General features: G+C 54.1%; 1 protein-coding gene across 2 annotated transcripts in view; it reads left to right on the plus strand.

Annotated features, from left to right (window-relative positions):
- Positions 1–8,626: 8,626 nt before the first annotated feature.
- Positions 8,627–16,751, plus strand: part of FBLN2 (fibulin 2) — a 91,668-nt gene continuing 83,543 nt past the window's right edge. For both annotated transcript variants that reach the window (XM_032149780.2, XM_032149781.2), the window contains exon 1: positions 8,627–8,710. The gene's annotated coding sequence lies outside the window, so the exon portion shown is untranslated. The remainder of the gene's footprint in view (positions 8,711–16,751) is intronic.

The following is a 16,751-nucleotide window of genomic DNA, read 5'->3' on the forward strand; positions in this document are numbered from 1 at the left end:
CCCAGGCACAGGCTCTGGGCTGAGAGGCCTAGACAGAAGACCCTGGGACTCCAGGGGGCTGTGTGACTCACTCATGCTGCCTGGGGGGACCCAAGCTCAGCTGTCTCTGAGCTGTCTCAGTTTTGTTATCTGTGAAGTGGGGACACCCAGTGTTTAACCTTCAGCGGGTGGAGGACATGCAAGAGAGGCAGCTGTGTCTGAGCTTCATAAACTGTATAATGCAGTGACGATTTCAATGACCATTTCTATCATTGGATTAGTTTCGGTCTGTTAAGAAGCCCAAAGTGATTTTGCCAAGCAAAACAGGGTTAGATGTGCAAGGAAATTTTGCAGGGAGGGAGCAGGAGAAGGCAGAGAGAGGTTCAGAGGGCAGCACAATTCTGACACTTGTGCTGGGAGAAGGGGAAGAAGGATTGGGCAGGAGGAGTCTTGGAATGTGATGCAATTCCAAAAAGCTTCAGCCAGGATGATGATTGGGCCTGGAAACTTTTCCAGCAGGTGAGTGCAAGGAGTCCTGGGTCTCTCTGGGATGTTGCTGCATTCCCATTCCTAGCTCTGTGCTCTGTCGTTGGTTGGGAGCAGCTCACAGTGGCCTCAGTGCAAATGTGATGGCGGGTGTGGAGAAGCAGTCAGTGACCTATGCTGCAGAGATAAGTGGAGATCTGAGTGATACATCTTCATGGCCACCATAATCCTCATTATCCAAAACCCATCTATACCCAAGACGGGTTGGGTCAAGTCCTGCCAGGTAACCAGAGGTTACTTGGAGCCTCAGAGGCCAAAGTTTGTTATTTAAACAGAGATGTGTTTCCCTTCTTCACATTCCTAGAAGGGGAGGTTTCCAGGTATAACTGGAAATTCTTGCCCCATAACAAGGCAACCTGCTGGAGGACCAGCCATCAGCTGCATGGGAGGGGCAGCCAGAGGGGCTTGGGGTTAGATTCAAGGGCAGCAATAAATGAAGATTTGATGGATGGATGAAAAAAAAAGAACTGGAATAGAATATAGGTAGCTTACTATTCTATTTCTATCCTGGAATAGAGGAAGGCTTTCCAAGCACAACCCCAAAACCATAGACCACAAAGAAAAATACTGGTAGGTCTGTCTACATCAAATTTTTAAAATTCTATGTGTAAAAAAGTACATAACCGAAGCTAAACTAGAGGAGTCTGCAGCGTGTGCTTGGCAGACAATAGGTCGGCACTTCTGCTATACAAAAAATGCTTATCAGTTACTACGACCAAGATAAACACCTCCATAGTATACATGCCCTTTGTCCTTGCAACTTCTTGGAAATAGACAAGTGCTCCAAAATATAGATTTATGTTTCTTTCTTTCTTTTTTTTTTTTTTTTTTTTTTTTTAGAAATAGGGTCTCACCCATCCTGGCTAACACGGTGAAACCCCGTCTCTACTAAAAATACAAAAAATTAGCCGGGCGTGTTGGTGGGCACCTGTAGTCCCAGCTACTCGGGAGGCTGAGGCAGGAGAATGGCGTGAACCCGAGAGGCGGAGCTTGCAGTGAGTCGAGATTGCGCCACTGCACTCCAGCCTGGGCGACAGAGCGAGACTCCGTCTCAAAAATAAATAAATAAAAAAAATAAAAAAAAATAAAAAAAAGAAATAGGGTCTCACCCTGTCTCCCAGACTGGAGTTCAGGGGTCAATCGTGGCTCACTGCACTCTCCCATCTCTGCCTACCAAGTAGTTGGCATTACAGGTGTTAGAAATAAACTTTCAGTGCTGCAAAAGAAATAGCACTCAAACGTGAATTTTCTCAGCAAGCTTCTATAGAAGGGTGCATCTTGCAGATGGAGCAATGGCGAGAGCACACAAGGGAGGGGAAGGGGTTCTTATCCCTAACGCAGATAGCCCCTACTGAAGTGTCGTTCCCCTATTGGCTAGAATTGGACTGCACAGTCTAAGCTAATTCTGATAGAATACTGGACAGCTATTGACAGTGATTCCAAACATTTCTGTTATAGATATCTTTGGATATTTGTTATTGATATCTGTTATTGATAGAAAAATGACCATAATATATCACATGATGGAAAACATTTATTAGAAGCTGTGGGCAGGCATACATACATACATTCATGTATATGTATAAAACAAAAGCAGTTGGGGCCGGGTGCCATGGCTCATGCCTGTAATCCCAGCACTTTGGGAGGCAGAGGTGGGCAGATCACTTGAGGTCAGGAGTTCGAGACCAGCCTGGTCAAAATGGTGAAACCCCCGTCTCTACTAAAAATACAAAATTTAGCTGGGTGTGGTAGTGTAACTCCAGCTGCTTGGGAGGCTGAGGCAGGAGAATTGCTTGAACCTGGGAGTTGGAGGTTGCAGTGAGCTGAGATTGCTCCGCTGCACTCCAGCCTGGGCGACAGAGTGAGACTCTGTCTCAAAAAAAAAAAACCAAACCAAACCAAAATTAAAAACCCACCAAAAACAAAAACAAAAACAAAAGCGGTTGAATGAGATTCTCTTGGGAAGATAGAATCTCCCAATATTGAATGTTTTATTATATGTAGTTTCTAACTTAGTTATTAAAATCAGAGCCAGTCTCTCTCATTTCACAAATGGGGAAACTGAGGTTGAGAGTGGGCAAGAGCCTTTCTGGGAGCAGGCCCCCTGTGTCTGGGCTGCCTTCGCTGTCCTGCGGGCCCCCTTCAGCCCCTCAGGATTTCACAGTGTGGCCTGAGGCAAGTCTCTTCCCTCTCTGGCTGGCTGCAGTGGGGAAGGGGCTCTGAGGCTGCTCAGCCTATTTTTCCAGCCTGCTGGGGAGGTCCCAGCCTCTGAGACCAGCACCCTGCCTCCTCACCCTTCCCCCTGCCTGAAGAGTTGGCCCCAACAGCAAGGCTGGGCCAAATTTCATCACACCAGGCAAACGAATGGGCCAGCATGACTCATGAGCAAGCCGGGCCATAGGAGGTAGGGGCTGACCATTCCCAGATGGGAGTTGTGAGGCCAGGCGGCTTTCCTGGAATAAGTAGACTGCTTGGGAAAGTGCAGAGAAATCCCAGAGTGGAATAAAAGTTGCAATGCCTCTCCCCCACTCCTCTCCCCAGACACTCTATTCCATGCACTTCAGCCCTTTTTGCCACTCTGCCAAGGGGTCACCCAGTCCTTGTCCGCACATCCCAGCTCCCCACTACCCCACTACGATGTTCTCCCTGTTCCTCTGGAAGAGCAGGGAAAAGCATGCTGACTCTGGAATTGGGCTGCTCCAGGTGGGAGTCCTAGCTATGATGCTGAGCCTCAGTTTCTTTGTAAAATGGGAGAAATATCTAGTACCTCTAGAATTGTGTAGAAGATTAAATGAACTAATCCGTGTAAGGTGCCTGTTAAAATGCTTAGTACACAGTATATGGTTAACAGACATGAGTTTATTTTTCATCACAATCACTGCCCCCTTTACTTAAGGCAAACCACATTTGGAGGGAGCCTAGACATCATAAAAAATAGAACCTCAAGGGCAAATACCAGTGTTCAAAGGGGCCTGGCAAGTGCAGGTGCTGGACTTGGTGGGTAATGTTGTCTCAGTGAGACGAATTCTATTAGCCAAGGCTCTTGGGTGATAGAAGTGAGCACACCAAATCTCAAGTACAAGAAACCCCAACTCAAATTGGCTGTAGCCTCAACTAAACCAACTCAAAAACAAAACCCCAACTCAAATTGGCTGAAGCCCCAAAGAGCATTTATTGACCCCTGTAACTGAAAGATCCAAGGGCAAGATGGCTTCAGGCCGAGCTCTAACCAGGTGCTTAAACATCATGCCATCAGAAAGCCTCTCTCTCCTTCTCCTCCTCCTCTCAGCCCTTACCTCTGAGCTGGTTTCATTCTCAGCAAGTTCCCCTAAGAGGTGGTCTCCAAGATACTGGCTTACACCACCAGCTGACCAATAGGGCAGAAAGAGTGCTCCCTCCCCTGGCTCCAGGGCAGGCACAATCTGCCTTACATACAGATGCCCCTCACTAGGGCCACATACCTTTCCCTGAGCCAACCACTGTGGCTGGGGAAGGGATTCCCCAGTGGGCCACACCACATCAACCAAATGAACCACATCAACCCAGAACGGAGCCAAGAAGGCTGTGCAGAGGAGCCTCAAGGGCTGGTAGCTGGAGCAGGGGATGGGGATGGGCAGAAACCAAAGGTGTAGACTGCACAAGTCTTCTTGGAAGGCTCTGAGTCATGAGCTTTGGTGGGAGACTAGAGAACAGAGCTTGTCTATGACTTCTCAGTAGAGCATTTGAGCTCGATATTGAAGTGGGAGGGGTGGTTGTTAGTTGGGTGTAGGTTAGGCTGTTAGCTATAGCAAGGCTATAAAAGACTCATGTGAAGGTACAGGCCAGGTGTGGTGCTCCTCTGCTGCCCAGGGACTCCTTCCATGCAAATGTGACTCTCACCTGGTAATACAAAGTGGCTATTTCCAGCCAGCGGGAAGGGAAAGGAAGGAGAAGACATCTTTTTCTTTAAGGCCGTGAGCCAGAAATTGTCCACATTACTCTGCCCCAATTCAACAGCACAACATGTTTGTGGTCCCACCTGGCTGCCAGGGAGGCTGGCAGTGAAATCTTCAGCCAGAAAGCCATCTAAAATTTCTATAGTTATGTTTCTTACATGAAAGGTGGGGGCCGATGAGGGTTTCTGCCACAGGGTAGGAAGGATCTGGGTAGGTGGAACAGCATTCATAGTGGGATGGACAGGCAGAGAGGTGGGGAAGTTCCTGGTGTAAGAGAAGAAATCAGCTTTTCTGATTTCTGATTTCTGATTTTCTGATTACATCCCAGAGTAGGGCTCTGGGATGTAAGGACGGGGTGTAGGTGGGTGAAGGGCTGGAGAGGCAGTGGGGATCCAGACCAAAGAGAGCCTGAACTCAGCTCCCAGGAGTGACTGTGTGCCCACATGTCCATGCTCTGCCCATGCTACCTGCCGGCAGCTGCCCTCGGGCCTGGGCCTGGGGTGTGTAGACTGGTGTGCAGTCCACTCTTGGGAGGAGGGAAGATGGGAAGAGACTTGTGCAGGCCTTGGGGGTCAGGGCCATTTAAGCAGAGACTTTCGGGCACTGGCATATGATCTGGAAAGGAGTAGGGGGTCATCAGGGACTCCTGGCAGGCACATCTCATTGTTCTCTTAGACTCTTCACTCTGGGGAGGGACAAAGTTGAAAGAGGAAGGCTAGAGGGAGGTACCCTAAGTGGTGTTTTTCAAATCTGGCAGCATCTTACAACCTACTAGGGATTACAAAAAAAAAAAAAAAAGTACTGATGCCCAACTCCACCCTCTGGAGACTGGGATTTAATTGTTCTGGAGTAGAGTCTAGACAGTGGTATTTCCAAAAGAAACCAAAAAAAAAAAAAAAAAAAAAAAGAGAAATTCCCCAGGTGATTCAGATGCATTGCCAGGTCTAAGAAGCCTTGTTCTAAAGCCTGGGAGCAGGTGTGGTGTCCTGGGTCTTCGTTGGGCAGCAGGATGGCAGGTGGGGCTCTCCCCTGGGGGAGGTGGGCCTATGTCTAGATATCTTTCCTATTGTGTGGAATTCTTCCCCTTGAGGGTCTTGGTGGGCCTGGACACTGACTTTCCTAGTCTCTCTTGCAGCTGGGGACAGATGGGAGACCCACACTGCCCCCATTGTGGCTGCAGCTGCTGTTAAATGGGAGGCGGAAGAGATGACTAAGCAGGCTCAGGGCCGAACCCACTGCTGGGGAAAGAGAGGCACTGTGACCCTTGGAGGGAGCTGGAGAGAAGTCCTGGTGGGGAGTCCTGGGCCCACCATGCAAGGAGTGGGCAGCCCTCATGCTGTCTGCACCCAGGTGGGCAGCGAGATTTTGGGCCCTGTCGCTGGGTCTTTCTCCCTGAAGCTTGGTTTCCAGACACACTGTGATCATAAATCTCTTTTCTCATCCAAACAGCTCAAGTTAGTTTATGTTGTTTGTAATTAACAACAACAAACATTTAATGGAGGGCTTATGATATGCTAGACACTGCTGTAAGCATCTTAACTTCAAAACAATCCTATAAGGCAGGAACTAGTTTATAGGCTAAGACACTGAGGCCAGAGGGTTGAAGCCACCTGCTGAAGGTCATATAGGGAGGATGTGGATTTAAATCAAAGCCAATGGGTCCCAGAGCCCATGCTCCAATGCAAGCAGCCTCCCCAAGGCTACCCAGTGAGGATGCAGACCCAGGAAGCTCAGCAAGGCTTCTCTTCCCAATCCAGGCTGCACAGGTGGGACAAGTGAGCCTCATGCCTGCTGACCCTGGCGCCTCAGTGCCCAGGGAGCTGGTGAGATTGTCACTGATGTAAATAACTTCGCTGCCTACTGTGATCATTCTGTCTAGGCCTTATCAGCCTGAAACTTCCTCCAACCATGTCTCAGCCAGGCCCTGAGCCCCAGATTCCTGGTGGGTGATGCGTGCTCTGTCTGCGATAACAGCCTTGGAAGGGCTCTGAAGGGACGGCCGCTTTGGCCGCATCTCTGGCTCAGATAACAGGATGGGAGAAGTGTCTCCACTTTATCTTGTGGAAGGCGGGCCAGGCCTTGGGCTCCCTGGGCTGCAGGGTGAGTTGCGTCTGGCTCAGTGCCTCCCCTCCCAGGCCTGGGCCCTGTTGGGGAAGGAAGCCTCATTAGCAGTTGCCCAGGGTCTCTATCACCCCAGCCCACTGCCCCTCCTTCCCCCACAGGAGGAAGGATTCAATCTGTCACTTACTCATCAGATATTTACTGAGCACTCCCTTGGGTCAAGTCCCATCCAAAGTACAGATAATCCCTGACTTACGATGGTTCGATTTAGGATTTTTTGAATTTAGGATGTTGAGAAAGTGGTACACACCCAGGAGAAACCCTACTTAGGATCCCCAGGCAATCATTCTGTTTTTCACTTTCTGTGCAGTATAAAATGAGTTACATGAGATATTCAACACTTCATTATAAAATAGGCTTTGTGTTAGATGATTTTGCCCACCTGTAGGCCAGTAATGGAAGTGTTCTGAGCACATTTAAGGTAGGCTTGGCTGAGCTATGACGTTCTGTAGGTTAGGTGGATGAAATGCATTTTCAACTTACTATATTTTCTATTTATAATGGGTTTATGAGGACATGATCCCATTATAATTGAGAAGCATCTGTACTTTCGGTTTGGCTCATTTCGGTTCATTTGATCTTTCCAATAACATTATAAGGTAGGCTTTGATGTCGTTATGTTCATTTTACAGTTGAGGAAATAAAGGCCCAGAGAGGTGAAGTAACTTGCCCAAGGTCACACAGCTGGTGTGTGGTGACTTTCTTAATGACCAGGTGATCCTACCTATAGTCATTTCTAAATGAGTAAGAGAAATCAGCCAGTGACAAGCACTGTAATAAGAGTGCGGCCGAGTCCCAGGGTGGAGAGTGGTAGTTGCTACCTCTGCTGGGGTCTCAGGGAGGGCTTCTCTGGGGCTGGTGGCATTTCAGCTGCATCTTAATGCAGGGATGAGTCAGCCACCGTAGATCTGGGGAAGAGCATCCCAGGCATAGGGAACAGCAATGGCAAAGGCCCTGAGGGAACAGCAAGCACAGAGCTCCAATGGGGAAACCGGCCCAGAGGGAAGGGACCTGCCTGGGGTTAGACACAAGTTGGGGCAGGCCAGGCCCAGGCTGCCAGCTCAGGCTTTGGCCCCTCCATGCGCTCCTGGCTCCTCTATGGGTGGCCCCATCTGAGCCAATGGGCCCTTCCTGGCTCCACTTCCTCTCTGCTGTGTGGCCCTGGGCAGGCAGCTGCCCTGCCCTGTGCCTTTGCTCTTGGCTGCCTCACCCCTGTCCTGGGCTGCAGGGAGACCCCTGGGGGTAGGGGTGGGCACAATTTGGGCCCATGGCTGCCGCTCAGATGTGAGGTGGTGACCACCAGGCCATGTGTCTCTGGACAGGGATGGGAGAGACTCAGAGAGACACAGAGACCAAGAGATAAAGTCAGAGGGAGATGCAGAGACCAAGAGGGACAAACCAAGGGAGACAGAGAGACGACATTAGATCAGAGATGGAGACCCCGAAAGAGACCCAGAAAGGGATCAGTGTGGGCTGGGGGAAGAGACACCCCGGGGGTCACACAGTGGTCACAGGCATCAGAGCTGGGCTAAGGAAAAGGACAAACTGAGCCTGTCCCAAAGCTGGGGGCTCAGTACCGTCTGCCCGGGGACGTGCAGCAGCAGTGGGGCTGCAGGCAGGCCCCCAGGGTAGGAAGCAAGCCGGGTGGGAGGCAGGGCCTGGCCCCTGGGCAGTTTTGTACCTGGGCCCCTCAGGCCCTCACAATGTGCCTAAGGCTGCTAGGCCCATCTTCCAGGGGTGATCACTGAGGCTCAAGCTGGCTGAGGCGACCGGACCCCAATCCCTAGCCCTGCCCTGTGGGCAGCAGTGCCAGGTCTGGCACTCAGAGGTTAGGCTGGGCGCAGGGAGGTTGCGGGCTCTGCAGCGAGCGCGCCGGGAGGCCTCTAGGAGCCGGGTCTGTGAGTCTGGGCTCTGAGCGAGCGGCGCCGTCACGGCCCCCTCCCCGGCGGGCGGCCGAGAGCCCGCCCCGGAGGCGGAGGCGGAGTCAGGGGAGGGGGCCGGGGGCCGGCTGGTCCCGCCCCTCGCGCCTCCGCCCCGCCCCGCGCGCACACAGCCGGGGGCCGCCCGGGCTCTCGACGCGCCGACGGCCGGGCGGACGGACGGACGGACGCCGAGCGCAGCGCCTCGCGGTGAGTGCACGCGGCCCCTCTCGCCCGGACTCATCCCCGTCGGTCCGCGCCTCGCAGCTCAGGACTTGGGGGAGCTCGGACTCACCGACGGCTCGGCTGACCCTCGGACGCGCCTCGCGGGCTGCCCGCGCCTCCACCCGCGCCGCCGGTCCGACCGGGTCTCGCTCTCCCGGTCCCAGCGCGGGGACGGCCCGCGAGCTCCGCGACCCAGTGTACAGATGCGGGCTCAGAGGCCGGCGTGGGGTGGAGGCCGGGGGTCTGCGGGCGGGTTCCCCCACCCCAAGTCCGCAGCTTCCTCCGCTCTGGGTCTCACTTCTCCCCTCTCCCCGGGCCAGCTCCCACCAGTCATCTCCTCTTGTCCCACTGCCCACCCCCACCCCGACCGCAGGACCCCGCCGCCCCTCCAGTCCGGAGGGCCGGGTCAACACCCTCGGGGAAAGAAGACTGGAGTCCCTGGTCTAACACTACCCCCTCCATCACCCCCAAGTCACACTCACCGCCACACACGCACTCGCACCAGCAGAAGTTTCTGCGCGCTCTGCATTGGCGCACCCACCCTCCCTGTCACCACATCCTCCCTCTCCCAGCCCCATGCTCACCCCGCCAGCTCCCCCAGGCCAGAATCTCTCACACTCAACTCACGTCCCCTTAGCACACAATGCTCCACACACACACGTGCCTTGCACACTGGCACCCCTGTGAGACATGCCTCTCTAGCAGACAGTTGTGTCTCTGATAAACACATGTGCCCTTACTGCCCTCTGACACGCACACACGTCCGCCACACAGGGGTAGCTATCACATGCATATCTCCATCATATGTATTACACATGTGTCTCTCACATGCGTGTGCTCCTCATACCTGGAATCACAAACACTGGGAGTGCCACACACACTGTGAGTCTCACATACGAGTTACAGACCCCCACGAATTCACAGTCCCAGCCCCCCTGGCACTCCATGGGCAGTCCTCCCCTGTCCTAGGGGGTGGGGAGCCGATTTTGGAGGAGGGAGGTGGTTGCTCCTGACGGAGGCTGCTTACCATGCATGGGACCTGGGTGGCTGTGGGGAGCATGGGGTGGCTCAGCCTCAGGCTGGGCCTGACTCCTCACCTCCCTGCATCCTCTCTCCCTTCCTCTGCTCCAGTCTCCTAAATAGGGGTGCCCTCCCTCCCTTTTTTGCTGCCACAAGGAGTTGCCCATATCAGCTTTGCGGTGACCACTTGGGCCAGTCCCAAGCAGGCCTGAGCCAGGAGGCGTCCCCTGACAGGCCAAAAAGAGAAAAAGGGAAGTCAAACAGGATGGTTTGGGTGCTTGTGTCTACCCTGATGCCCCTGAGGTGCTGGTCCGGGCCCTCCCAGAGGGAGCCCTGATGAATTGGGTAGCAGCTGAGAAGTGTGCCCTTGGCCTGGCATGGATTGGGAGCTGGTGTGTGTTTGTGGCTGATAGGGGCTCTGGGCCTTAACTTCCCCATATGCAAAATGGGGTGAAGGCTCCCCAGCAGGAGGAAGAGAGGGAGGGGGAGCTACTCCCCTGGGGTGCACCCTTGACTTCCCGCCCTCCCCTCCTGCAGCTGAGCTGTGTGATGGGGGTGAGCAGGGGATGAAGTCAAAGAATCTTATTCCGGAGGCACAAACCTGCCAACCCCGGCTGTGGCTGGCCCTGCATGTTTTGTTTGGCTCTCACCATGTTATTATTATTTTAAAAAATTAATTAGCTGCCAGCATTTACAAATTGGCAGTTTTCACGTAAAAGTCCGGATTTCCGTCTTCTCTTGAAAAATCACAAGGTCTGGTAGTTCAGGATCTGCATCCCCTGGCTGGTGCTGCCCGCCCCCAACCCAGGGGATGGGGCAGGGGTGCTGTTTGGTCCGCGTCCCCACCTGGCCCTCTTATGCCTTCTCAGCTCCTGCCTGGCCTGCATGGCCTTTGTGTGGCTGTGACTGCTGCGTGCATTGGGCTGATTTTGCTCCATTGCCCGCCTCAAGCATAGGCCCAGGCTGGTCCTCCATGCGTGGCTGAGGAAGCCCTGGGTGGGCCTCCTACCCTTCAAGGCCTTAGTCATTGAAGCAGTGAGTGGCGCCCAGGGCCCTGGGCCACAGGGCATCTTTGTGATGGTGGCAGACACTTCCTGCTAGGCTGTGGGGGACGGTGGTGTGGGGACCCCATGAAGCAAGAGCTCATGCCAGACAGCATTCTCCGAGGCAGGCTTTGTTCATCGCTTTTCTTCCCAGATCCCGCCACCCCTCCTGCAGGGTGGAACTTTTGCACCTTTTTAAGAGATGGGGAAGGGGAGGTTGAGAAAGGGCCTCCCAGCAGGCAAGGGGGAAAGCTGGGGTTCAGCCCAGGATCTTCTCCCTCCAAAGCAAACCTCTTTGCCCCTCTCATTGAGCCACTAGTGGGAGGACTTGGTCTCCTTGGCCGTAGAGGGAGTGCCCTGAGCCCATCCACACCTGACACGCAATAGGTGCTTCATAAATGCTTGGGGCATGCTGATGGTGAGTGAAACTGTTCTCTGCAGCAAATTCGGGCCTAGGGTGAAGATTGCACAGCCACTTACATGACCTTTGACACTTTTCATCTGCTGTAAAACCCAGCCCAGGATTCCTACTTGGGTCTTGATGGTCACATTCACTGTGACCTCATCGCCACCACGTGGAGGCCACTGAGTCCTGGATGAGTCCAGGAGGTCTTGGGACCATCATGAAGTGTCCTGTTGAATGCCGCATGCAGTGTTTGCTTTGCATTTAGGAGCCGTGGGTGTGAGCATCGTTTCCTTAAACCCCTGGTTGGCCTAGGCACCTGAGATCCCACATGGGACTGAGGGACTCGGGGCCAGCGTTAGGTGGGGGTCAGCTCCCCTTCCCAGCTCATGTTCCCCTGGGTGGCTGGGTGGGCGGCATGAGGTGGGGCAGTTGCTGCATTGTTCTATCCCAATTCCTGTGGCCCTCTGCTCTCTGCCTGCCATCTGTATGTGGCTGAATTCATGTAAACTAAAGGCTTCGTTATATGTGGCCTCCTGGAAGTTTGCTGCCTGAATGAAGACCAGGCCTGTGCGTGGCACGTGGGACTTGGGGTGGGGGAAGCAGCCCTGGCTTCTTCCTTGTATCTCCTGGAGAGGCTGACCCTAGCTTTTTTATTTCTGTCCTGCTGGGGGAGAGGTGCTGGGCCTGGATGTGTGAGGTGACACGGAGGGCCTGGGGCCAGGGCTAGTCTGTGTGTGGCTGCGTTGTGCTCCTGGGTCTGGCCCTCCCTCTGCTGGACCTCAGTCTTCCATTCTGTAAAGTGAACACTTCTGATGGTTTTCAGTGCTCAGGGTCCTGCTGTGGGGCCATGGGGGGTGGGATTCTGAGACTGCTCTGCAGGAGGCAGTTGGGTGTGGGCCACCTCTCTGACTTCCTGAACTCAGGGGCCTCCACCATCTGAAAGCCTTTCCCTGAGTTGCAGTTCCAACCTGGGACAGGCTTCTGGGCACTGTGTTCTCCCTGGTCCTTTGTGAGGCAGGAGCTGCAGCTGGGGGCCTGGCTCTCCTGGGCTAAGTGGGGAGTCACTTGCCCATTCTGGGCCAGGCATGGTCTGGGTAGGGGGCTCACATACAGCTTATATTCTAGTTGGAGTGGTGAAGTGGGGTGAGTTGAATGATTGGAGCTGTTTTAGACGGGTTAGATGCTGTCAAGGAGGTAAGGCCTGCCGGGCAGCGGCATCTAGGTGGGCAGGGAGGGTGCCTTTGAGGAGGGGATTTCTGAGCTGAGCAAGGGGGGAAGGAGGGGACAGCTTGTGCAAAAGACCTGAGGTGGAGCCTGATTGGCATGCTAGGGACAAAGAAAGAGAGGAGGCTAGAGTGGGTGACGGAGGGGAGAATGGGGCAGACGAGGCAGGCAGGGAGTTGGAAAGCTGCTGGAAAGTTTTGAACTAGGGCGCAATGAGGTCCAATTTTCATTCTAAGACTCCCTCCCTAGCTGCAAGGTCAAGAGGCTTTGTGCCTCTGTGGAGAGATTTTTTTTTTTTTTTTTAAGACAGAGTCTGGCTCTGTTGCCCAGGCTGGAGTGCAATGGCGCAATCTTGGCTCACTGCAAGATCCACCTCCCGGGTTCAAGCGATTCTCCTGCCTCAGCCTTCCGAGTAGCTGGGATTACTGACACCCACCACCACGCCTGGCTAATTTTTTGTATTTTTAGTAGAGACGGGGTTTCACCGTGTTAGCCAGGATGGTCTCGGTCTCCTGACCTCGTGATCCACCTGCCTCGGCCTCCCAAAGTGCTGGGATTGCAGGTGCCTCTGTGGAGAGATGTTGGCAGGACTGCTAAGCTGCCTGCTCCCCTGTGCCAGGCCCTGTGCTGGGGACAGGCCTCACCTTGAGAAGCTACAGGCAGGTGGGGGAGGTCAGCCTGTCCATAGGTGATGAGGTCCTGGGTGATGCATGCCACTTCAACAGATGATGGCTCATCCTCACAGGGAATATTATGCAGCTGCAAAAAATGATGCTCTCGATGGAAAGATCTTTAAGATTTGTTACGAGAAGAAAGCAAGGTGTTGACTGGTGTGTAAAGTGTGCCACCTCTTGTGTAAAATAGGGATATAAATTCACATCCGATTGTATGTGCATCAGCAAATCAGGAGCTAGTTTCCGTAGTTAACTGTGGTCACCTGGGGGTGGGAGGACAAGGGTGCAAGGGGAGGTGAGACTTCCCACCTTGTGACCTGTTATATTTTCTGGTTTTTGGGCTGTGTCACTGTATTGCCTGTTCACATTACATGAAATTAAAAAGCAGTTGGTGGTTGAATGTTCATTTGTGAGTTTTAAGTGAAAATGTTTAAGATGGTTTTAAATTCCCCGTGTTACTGACCTTGTTGAACAGACTTCTTCCTGGTGTGATATATGAAGTTTCCATTGTGATTAAAATTATATGTTACCGAAGTCACTTTTTGCAGTTTAGCCAGTGGACAAAAGAAAAAACCCCACCCATTCTCCCTCCCGCCTTGCCTTCACCTCTCTTCCTGTGGGTGTTTCCTTCTGTGGAGCAGACTGCAGGCTCTTTCTGCGGGGACATCACTGCATTTAACATTCTGTCTGGAGCCTGTTTTCTCAGTCTGCCCCACTGTCCCAGGGTTTGGTGACAGGTCCGGGCCCCGGGGGGCGGGGAGCAGGCCCAGCTCCTGGGCAGGGAGCAGCCAGGTGCAGGGAAGTCCCTTTCTGGCATTCTGCAAGGCTCCAATCCAGCTCTGCTACTCACATGCTGTGTTCCTTGGGGCCAGTGTGTCACATCTCAGGTCTCAGGTTCCTCCTCTGTGAAGTGGGTATCAAACTCCCTAGCTGTCAGGGTGGTTGGAAAGAGGAAAAGAGGAAGTGAGGCTGGGCTTGGTGGCTCACGTCTGCAATCCTAGCCCTTTGGGAGGCCAATGCAGGAGGATCACTTGAGGCCAAGAGTTCAAGATCAGCCTGAGTAACAAAGTGAGAGCTCATCTCTATAAGAAATAGAAAATTAGCTGGCTGGTGTGCGCCTGTAGTCCCAACTACTTGGGAGGCTGAGGCTGGAGGATCACTTGAGCCCAGGAGTTTGAGGCTGCAGTGAGCTGTGATCACACTACTGCACTCCAGCCTGAAAGACAGGACGAGATCCTGTCTTAAAAAAAAAAAAAAGGAGGGGCTGGGCACGGTGGCTCACACCTGTAATCCCAGCACTTTGGGAGACCAAGGCGGACGGATCACGAGATCAAGAGATGGAGACCATCCTGGCCAACGTGGCGAAACCCCATCTCTACTAAAAATACAAAAATTAGCTGGGTGTGGTGGCACACACCTGTAGTCCCAGCTACTTGGGAGGCTGAGGCAGGAGAATCGCTTGAACCCGGGAGGTGGAGGTTGCAGTGAGCCGAGATGATGCCACTCCACTCCAGCCTGGTGACAGAGAGAGACTCTGTCTCAAAAAAAAAAAAAAAAAAAAGGAGGAAATGAGAGCATACGTTCCTTTATTCTGCAGGTGTTTATTGACCACCTGCTGGGTGCTGGGGACTGTTCTGAGGGCTGGGGTAAAGCAGTGACCAAGACAACCCCCACAGAGCTTGCTCCTGCAGGGAGACTCAGATGGGAAACACACTGATGCACACTATAGTTAGTGTCCTTGCTGACCCTGTGTGTGAGGAGGGGCGGAGACACTGGTCCAGGACAGGGACTAGAATTGGGGCTGTTTTAGGTAAAGTGTCAGTGGGGGTCAGGACCCAGCCTTGGATGTTGCTGAGGGGAGGGACATTAGGACTGAGGATACAGCAGGTGCAGGTGATTGGGTGTGATGAGGAGCTGCTGGTGGATTCTGGTTTGGGGAGGGGTGGGGTCTAATTGAGATCTCAAAGGTCCCTTCCCCCACACTGCTGCTAGCAGGGAGCAGGCTGGAGGGCAGCCGTGGGGATCCGTGCAGCAGCGTCCAGGTGAGAGAATTTGGGGCTGGGATTAGGGCGGTGGCAGCACTGGAGGTGAGAGTGGTCAGATTTGGACTGACTTTGCAGGTGGGGCTGCCAGGATTTCTTGACGGATTAGAAGTGGAGTGAGTGAAAGGGGAGGCCAGGGTGAGGCCGGCCGTCCTGCCCCGTGGTGGACAGAAACACCATGCATGGCTTCTGGTCCTTAGCAGCCCTCTGTCGTCCAGTTTCCTTCCCCAGGTCCCCGAGTGTGGGCGGTGCAGGTGTCCGTGTGGCTGCAGGCAGCTGTGCCTCCAGGGCTCCTTCTGAATGCTGGGGCTGCAGAGGTCTACCTTCCCAATAGACCAGACAGAGGTGCTGCTCCTGTATGCTACAGGGGCAGAGGGGACCACAGGGCTGTGCCTCCAGCCAGGCATTATGGGGTGGTGGGGAGCAGTGGGTTTGTGGCTTCACCTCGGGAGGGCCGGGAGCCATGACTGGGTGTCGTGTGGGGGCGGCCAGGGCGGGGCTCCCTGGAGTTGGCGTTCCTGCTTTAGCAGCTCTATGAAACCCTTTGCCAGGGAGTGTGCCCAGGGCCTTGGATTCTCTTCATCACCCCACAGTGCTGGCAGTAGCCTCTGGTGTGGGCCGACGCTGTGCCAGGGGCTGGTGCACAGAGGAGCGGAACACAGGGCCCCTTCCAAGGTCATCCCCAGGGGCGCCTGCATGGGTTGTTCTGAAATGCTTTGTCGGGGCCGTCCTGGAGGAGAACGCTGAAGTCATGGGAACTGGGGAGGCATCAAGCTGAGCCTGGGTAGTCAGGGAGGGCTTCCTGGAGGTGGTGCAGTCACTGTGATATGAAGGTAGAGGGGTGAGGGACACCTGGGGACAGGAGAAAGCCTGGCTTCTTTCAGAATGGGGCTTGGAGGAATAGTGGGAAGTAAGGCTGGTGAGGCCAACTAGACCCTGAAAAAGGAGGCCCTCCAGTCCTGGTCTGCGAGCAAGCAACAGGCAGCCTCAGGGCGTTCTGAGCAGAGGAGGCGCTGCCAGACTGTGAGGTTGAAGGGTCCCTCTGCAGCCCAGGTGTAGGAGTGGGCCCGGAGAGGACAAGGCGGCAGGTGGGAGGCCTGTGAGAGTGACAGGGCCAGGAAACTGAGGTGCGGGGGGGGTGTGCTTGCCTGCAGTCACATAGCGACTGAGGAGGAAGAGCTGGGATGGGAGCCAGCTCCGTCCACCTCCAGGTCCTGCCTGGCGAGCTGCCCTCGCATACAGGGCACCACTGCACGCCCACACCACAAACTTACCTCCTCTGGGCATGTCCTTTCCCAGGGCCCCTCGTGGGTCAAGCTGTGCGTCATTTTGTGCCATTGTCTTCAGTTATTGGAATTTGGAAACGTTGCAGAAATGCCTGTCTCTCTCCTCATATATGGAGATTGTTGCAAAGCGAGTGCTGGTTTGGGGAAAGGTTATTTCCTTCCTCAAGGGCGGGGAGCCCGGCTTTCCTGAGAGGGGCTGTATTGTAGGTGGCCAGTGCGTCCCGCCTAGGTCTGTGTGCTGGGGAGGAAGTGGTGCCACCCACCTGTGCCGGGCCAGGGATGTGGAGGGGAGCACCCATGTGCTCAGGCAGACCCTGCCGGTCCCAGGTCT

Source organism: Hylobates moloch, unplaced genomic scaffold (assembly GCF_009828535.3).
Source record: "Hylobates moloch isolate HMO894 unplaced genomic scaffold, HMol_V3 SCAFFOLD_4, whole genome shotgun sequence".
In the NCBI taxonomy this organism is placed as follows: domain Eukaryota; kingdom Metazoa; phylum Chordata; class Mammalia; order Primates; family Hylobatidae; genus Hylobates; species Hylobates moloch.